The following is a 7,945-nucleotide window of genomic DNA, read 5'->3' as shown; positions in this document are numbered from 1 at the left end:
GGACAGCTCGAATGATGACTACTTGGGCTCGGGTGAGTTCTTGGACGCTCGGTGTCTCACTGAAACCTTTCCATCCCCTTTGTCCACTTGTCTTTTGTGCAAAGGATGTAACTACATGAATGAGTCTGGCTATGACTCTGCAAAGAGTGATCCAGTTTGAGTACTTTTTGAAACGGTCAGAACCCAACTGTGGCTCTGCTACAGTAGTTTTCATTACTTTTATTTCCGGACGTATCTCTCCGTCTCTTTCAGGTTCGATGAGCGTGAAAGGACCAGTGTGCGGTTCTTTGTGTGGGTCGGAGTACAGAAAGGGTGGACCTGAGAACCAGGTGCTGTTCTGCAGGTCTGCTGCTGGAATGAACCGAGTGGCCTGATCAGCTGGATTTAACTCAGTTGGTACATAATGCCATTGACTCGGATGGGTGGATGCTCTAATGCGCGTAACCCTGTTGGCAACATACATGTAGAATCGTCTGGAGGTGTTGTGTATGTACCCCAACACAATCCTACTGTCTGTGTAAAAAGTCACATTGTCTACTTTAATGTCTAACTCATCTCTGATGAGCTCAAACATTTCCACCGCGAGCACAGCAGCACATAGTTCCAGGCGTGGTACAGTGTGTGCGGGGCGAGGTGCGAGTTTAGACTTCCCCATCACAAACCCAGTATGACACTGTCCTTCACTGTCAACTGTACGCAGATAGACTACTGCACCTATAGCGACAGTGGAGGCATCACAGAAAATGCAAAGTTCTTTCACTTTCGTTGTGCTTAACGTACCTGGGCTGTAGCACCTTGGTATTTGGAGGTTCTCAAGGGCTTGCAAAGAGTCTTTCCATGAGTCCCACCTCTCCTGTTTCTCAGGGGGTAAGAGTGTGTCCCAGTCTTTTCCATCAGATGACAGTTCTCTGAGTAATGCTTTGCCCTGCATTATTATGGGAGCAGCAAATCCCAAAGGGTCATAGAGGCTATTAACTGTCGACAATACTCCCCTCCGTGTGAATGGTTTGCTCTCATTTGACACCTGGTAAGTGAAGCTGTCAGATTGTAGGTTCCAACAGAGTCCCAAGCTTCTCTGAACTGGAAGAGGGTCTACTCCTAGGTCTAAATCTTTCAGGTCCTTTGCACGATCCTCAACAGGGAAAGCTTCCATGACTTGACTGCAGTTTGATGCCACCTTGTGAAGGCGTAAGTTAGACTCTGCCAACATGTTTCGCGTTCTTCTGAGCAGGTTGATTGCTTCCTCTGGTGTGGCGACTGATGTGAGACCATCGTCAACATAAAACTGACGCTCAACAAACTGTCTTGCATCAGATCCGTGTTCTCGTTCACCCTGCTGTGCTGCCTGTCTCATGCAATAGATGGTGACAGCTGGTGACGGGCTGTTTCCAAACACGTGGACCTTCATTCTAAACTCGACTATGCTCTTTGTAATGTCATTGTCCTCATACCACAGATAACGGAGATAATCTCTGTGGTCTTCGCGCACAACGAAGCAGTAAAACATTTGCTGCACGTCGGCTGTCAGGGCTATGGGCTCTTTGCGGAAGCGCAACAGCACTCCCAACAGGGAGTTGTTCAAATCAGGTCCACCAAGAAGCACTTGATTGAGCGAAATTCCACCACATTCTGCACTTGAATCAAACACGACTCGTATTTGTTGTGGCTTCTGTGGGTGGTATACACCAAACGTGGGCAGATACCAATGTTCTTTATTTTGCGGCAGAGGCGGGGCAGGCTCGGCTTGGTCGTTATCCAACATTTTCTGCATGAATTGGATGTAGTGATCTTTCATTTCTGGTCTCTTTTCCAAAGTCTTTCGGAGAGAGCAGAGGCGTTTTAGGGCTTGTTCTCTGTTGTCAGGGAGCCTCCTTCTCTGTGAGCGAAAGGGTAAAGGTGCAACCCAGCTGTTCTCTTGGTTTTGATAAACTTCATTGTCCATTATTGTCAGGAATGCTCTGTCGTCGATAGACATGGCTTGTTTGTTATCACCCTCAGATCTAACAAACACAGAGTGTCCCAAATTGTCTGTGATGCAGGTTGCATTCATAGTGACCCCATAATTCTCTTTAACGTGAATTGTGTTTGGGCAAGGCTCAAAATAGGATGCACGTCCATTATCTAAGGTGTGTGTTTTATAGACATTGACCTCTGACTGACCGTGTGCTTTTCCTAGACACACCTCCCCCACAATAACCCAACCCAGGTCTAGCCTTTGGGCGTATGGTGCATCATTGGGTCCGTTGATTTGCTCACGTACCTTATGGACCCTGATGACATCCCTTCCAAGGAGTAAAAGGATTGGGGCGTGGTGGTCGACAGGTGGGATGTTATCTGTCACTGGAAGAAGATGTGGGTGATGCTGAGCAATCTCTGGAGAGGGTATTTCAGATCTATTGTCTGGAACAGAGTCACATTCAATTAAAGGGGGTAGTTGGATGTTGACTTCTCCATCCAAGGACTCGAGGAAGAAGTTTACAGCTCTCCTACCTAAGGCTTGTTCTCTGCCAGAGCAAGTCTTTAAGGTGTATGGAGTGGGTTTGGCATTGATTTTGAAAAGGCTGAAAAACTCTGACTTAACCAGTGACCTGTTTGACTGATCATCTATTACAGCGTACATTTTTACAGCTCTCTCTTTTTGGCCTGCGGGATACACTTTGACCAGACTGATCTTAGAACATGAACGTGGGCTATCACCTTGGCCACATACCTCTGGGCACTTTGACTCGACTGAAGGTGCACTCTCGATTTGCTCTTCATTGTCGTTGTTTCCTGGTGTAGTACTCTTAGGGACAGGAGTAGGACCAGGATGCATTGCAGATAAGTGTTTAAGGCTGTCACATTCAATACACTTCACCGTTGCTTTACAGTTTTTCGCAATGTGTTGGACAGACCCACAGCATCTGTAACATATGTGGTGCTCTTTGAGATAGGCTTGTCTTTCTTCAATAGGTTTGTCTCTAAAGAGCTTACACTTTTTGAGTGGATGTGGTTTTTTGTGGATTGGGCACTGGCGATCCGGTTCCTCCATTTTCTTTGGACTGAGATTATTCTGGTCCGGGTCTGCCGTAATGTCCATTTTGTGTGCTGACACGGTAGGTTTGCGACTATAAGACCTCAGCTTTTCTGTGGGGGAAGGGACACTGGTGTTGGCCTTGGACATAGCAAAGCTTGGGTCATTCCTCATTTTCGCTTACCGCTGGACAAATTGTGTGAAAACTGAGAAAGGAGGAAATGACACACTATGAGTCTCCTTGTACTGTGTTCCTACAGTTGTCCACTTTTCCTGTAGGTTGAAGGGAAGTTTTTCCACTATTTGCCTGACTCCTCTGGCTGTGTCCAGGTAAGCAAGTCCTGGGAGTGCGCCATCTTGTTTAGCACACTGTAGCTCCAATAAGATGTCACTAAGTTCCTGCAGCTTAACATTGTCTTTGTTTGTGAGTTTGGGAAAGTCCTCTACCTTTTTTAAGAGTGCGTCTTCAATAGCCTCATGTGAGCCGTAGCACTCTTCAAGGCGTTGCCAGACCATCTTCGCACCTGCAGCAGGATTGAGGGTGTGTACAGGGTGAGGGTGTGGAGAGATTATATCTCTCGGCTGGCCTGGGAACGCCTTGGTGTTCCCTCGGATAAGCTGGAGGAGGTGGCTGGCGAGAGGGAGGTCTGGGCCTCTCTGCTTAGGCTGCTGCCCCTGCGACCTGGCCTCGGATAAAGCGGATGAAGAAGATGAAGATGATGATGATGACAAAGGCAGGACGAGTTTGGAAGTGACCCAATCAGATGTAATCGCCCTGTGCATAAAATGTAAAATGAAACCTGAGAGTGCTATCATGGTCAGGTTAAGAAACAATTATATCTTGCCATGTCTCCATGGGTGCTTTCGTTCACAAGTGGTCTCTGCTGGTGTGGGCAGGCCACGTGTAATTGTTGGCACCAGTGGTCAGTATTACATCCTGTCTTCACGACTCTGCTGCAGGGCTTGTCGCAGGAACTGGTTTGCTGACAATCCACGATGGCTGGAGAAACTGCCCAAAGGTTTACCAACCTTCTCCCTTTTCTTACAAACAAAAAGGCCATCTGCAAGTCTGTTATGGATGAGCTCAGGAGGACTGGCAAATCTCCAACAGACATGGCAAACCAAATAAATGAACTCATGCACCTCAAGTACGAGCGAGCTCACCTGACGTACCTCCATGCCACAGGATCGGTCTGGGATTCTGAGGCAGGAGCTCATGGACAGAGGACCATTGGGCAGTTCCTGAGGAAGGAAAATAAGCCACAGGAGTTCAGGTCTTATGAAGACCCACATGCCTGGTGTGGCGTCTCTGTGTCCAGCCATTACCTGACTGACTGCCTGCTCGACGAATTCCGACGTCAACATCCAGCCATATCCAAACTCCTCCAGGGCACTTTTGGCCACATTTCCAGGTCTGACCACATCAGGAAGGTGGCACGAAAAGTCATGCTGGCATCTGGGGTCATGTCCAGTTATTCCATAATGAATGAAAACTGGCTGATTGTTTCGTGGGTCATGGTTCAGTCTGACACAGAAAGGTCCTTGGAGCCCATGTACCAGGGAATGGCCAAGAGGTACAGTGATGCAGGAGTGGAAAAGGCCGGCTACCACTGGGTGGAAAGGTAAAAACCGTAATCATCGTTGTCATTCAAACTGCTAATCTGTCTGGAAAAACTGAGTTTTTCTTTTTCAGATCAATTTGATGCACACACATAATATTCCATATACTTACATGTATTTGTATTTCTTACATTTAGGGATTGCTGTGCTCCATTTAAGATCCCAGACTGCATCCCTGTCGAAAATCTATCGTGGGATGCCTGAAAAACCACTCCTGCTGTTGTTGCTGCGGCCACATCTGGACCAGTGGCAAACAGCTGTGCCTCTCGAACCCACTACAACAAGAACATTATTGTAAAACTGGACCTGTTCCACTGCCTGAGGCGATTTTTGCGGGAGTGTACCTCTGAGCATCTTCCTCTGTTCAGCACTTTCTGCCAGCTTCTCTCTGCGGCATTCTCAGTGGTTGATCAGGCAGACCTGAAGAGGCTCCAGGATGCTTATAAGTTCTGTGGCATCCATCCTGCTAATCCCACAAAGCAACACATAAGGGAGCACTGCAGGATCCAAATACCACAACCCACTGAGCTGCTGAACAGAGTGGAAAAGGTCCTGAACCATTTTCACCTGGCCACAGACCCCAACAACGTCCCACTCTTCAAGCCATCCATGCTGAAGACGTGACGCAGTGCACATTCTGCGTGGCTGCCTAAGTGACCCTGAACTCTCAGAGGGTGTAATGTTTAGGTACGGTGGGACTCTTCAGCTTAACCATGTCCCTGGTGAAGGTGCCAAGGTCCCCATCTGGATTCCTGTCCGAGGCACTTCACAGCAGGAGGGTTATCATTTCCACCAGGCCCAGTGGATCACCGGGACTCACGTTTCCACTGAACTATTCCAGGCCCAGGGCATGACAGGGGTGGCACGATGGAACTACCAACGACTGGTGGACCTTAAGCAGCCAGGTGTCATGCTACCTTGTGTTTTTGATCCAGCTCTAGTGGTGGAGTTGAATGCAGCCTCCAGAAGAGTGACTGGTCAGGAGAAGTACACTGCACTTCACCTCTCTGACAGAGACACTGGAGAGCAATTTGGGCTTGAATACAGAGAGCCAGGCTGCCGTCCAGTCCCTCTGAACTGGGACAAACACAAAACTCTGAGAAAAGATGAACCAGCTGCCCTTCAGCCCCCATCCTCTGTTCCAAAACCTGTGGCTGCCCAACTTCAGGTTCCAGCAGCGGGACCCTTCTCCAGCCTGGCACCGCTTGGTGTGGCATCCTCCGCACCCAGCACCACCTGTCACCCACCCTTTCTCTGGTGCACTTTTAAAGTAGGAGTTAGCATCAGAAGACACCCAGCAACCTACAAAAACTTACTTTTACTCAATGATCATCTCTCATATGGACTATTGTTTGACGTCCTGGTCACTTGCTTGTCCAACAACACTTAAAACTATTGAAAACATTTATAAAAGAAGTTTAAAACTACTTGACAAAAAACCGACTTCCCACCACCACTGTCATGTGTTAAAAAAACAAATTACTGAACTTCAATAACTTAGTGAAACTTAAAAGAGTGTGTTTAATATATAAAGTCTTATACTCCCTTGCTCCACCACCACTAAAGCAGTTCATTAGGCATAAAGAAAGCTCAGACAGGACCACTCGAGCTACAATCCGAGGAGGCTTGTTTATACCCCACAGACGGACAGCATTTGGGCAGAACGTCCTCTCTGTTAAGGGTGGCCAGCTGTGGAACAGTCTTCCTCAACCCATAAGAGAATGCTCGACATTCAATTTGTTTAAGGCAAAGGTTAAAAACTGGTTATAGACAAATCAAGTGTGTGATCATGTATGAGCTGTATAGTTTTAATGTTTTATTTGGGAACAGAATGGTGTGTGTGTGTAAGTTTGGTGATGGAGTTTTTATTATGAATGAATGATGAATTTTTATGAATTATTATGTCTATTTTTTTATGTTTAAGGACAACAGATGGAAATTAGCCTTTGGCTATAATCTGGCATGTAATTTATTTTTTTACATTTATGTTCATTAACATGCACTGTCCTAAATAAATAACTAAATAAATACAACAGTCATGGGTAAGTTAACATAATGGTATTGTTAAATAATTCCGTGTAATTATTATTATTATTATTATTATTATTATTATTATTATTATTATTATTATTATTATTAATATGTAAGTTATTATTATTAGTTCATTACATGATATATGAGTAACTATTACTATTGTTTCCCAGAAATCTCTGAAGCTCTACCTCTGCCGCTGCGGGCCTCACCAAGGAGTGCTCGCACTGGACCTATAAAAACAGGTGGATGGGTTTTTGTGCTGGACCACACACGCTGGCCATGACCCATGAAAGAGGCAATACATGATCTGTTGCAAAAGTACCATGGGAAGAAGGACATGCTGAAGCTTGTGGATCAAGATCATGCAGACATGGTCCATTGCTCTGCTAATGATCCCAACAGCCTGCTGCATCCCACATCCAAGGCGCACATATCCCGGTATGTGAAGCACTTGGCAAAACTTCTCAACACCAATTCATCTTTGAACATAAGCCCAGAAAAACTTCTGGAGACTCAGCAGCTGTGGCAGTCTTTAACTGAAGGCAGTGAAACAACTAGTGTCCCTGTAGTCACCGTAGAGCCTGCCGTCTTTAACCCGCCTCCTCCTGCCCTGTCTACACCACTGACACAAGTCTCAATAGAGAAGATTGTGGAGGGCATCTTAGAAAGGCAGCAGCAGCAGCAGCAGCAGCCGCAGCAGCAGCAGCAGCAGCAGCAGACTGAGGGGAAAAAAAGGCAGACAAAGACTTGTCTTGCCTGTGGACAGCCCAAGTCTCAATATGAGACAGATGGATCCACCGTCCATTATTTTTACCAGAGAGGGCCTGTGCGCTATTTCTATTGTTCCAACAAGGTGCATCAAACTTATGCTGCTGAGGGAATCACTGACCCTAAAATGCCCTTTGAGGAATTTGCCCAGACAGACTTTTTCCAAAGGGAACTGGATGCTACCAGGAAGAGGTCAGAGGAAAGGATGGAGAAAAAGAGGAAAAGGCCAGAAACCCAACAAACAGGCCGCCTCTACAGGTTCTGCCACATGGATCTGAAACAGGGCCCAAATAGCCCACATGTTCACACAGGCTTCCCTGGAGTGGCAGGGAAATATATCTACTGCCCTTCAAAAGTGCATTCTCTGTACAGGGACAAGGGCATGGCCAAGGAGATGACCTGGAAGGAGTTTCAGGAGTCTCCTTTCTACAAGGCAGAGAGACAAAGATGGGTGGAAGAAAAACGGAAATGGGGGAGAAACTGTTGATCATGAGAGATCATGTGGATATA

The 7,945-nt window shown here is 46.6% G+C and overlaps 1 pseudogene; it reads left to right on the top strand.

Moving 5' to 3' along the window:
* The first annotated feature begins 3,815 nt into the window (after positions 1–3,815).
* On the top strand, positions 3,816–7,450 carry LOC146693317 (uncharacterized; annotated as a pseudogene).
* Positions 7,451–7,945: the final 495 nt, after the last annotated feature.

Source organism: Copadichromis virginalis, linkage group LG14 (genome assembly GCF_057382275.1).
Source record: "Copadichromis virginalis isolate Kocher_CV1m ecotype Utaka linkage group LG14, C_Virginalis_male_GT1.1, whole genome shotgun sequence".
NCBI lineage: Eukaryota > Metazoa > Chordata > Actinopteri > Cichliformes > Cichlidae > Copadichromis > Copadichromis virginalis.
This window is presented reverse-complemented; position numbering and strand designations above follow the sequence as displayed.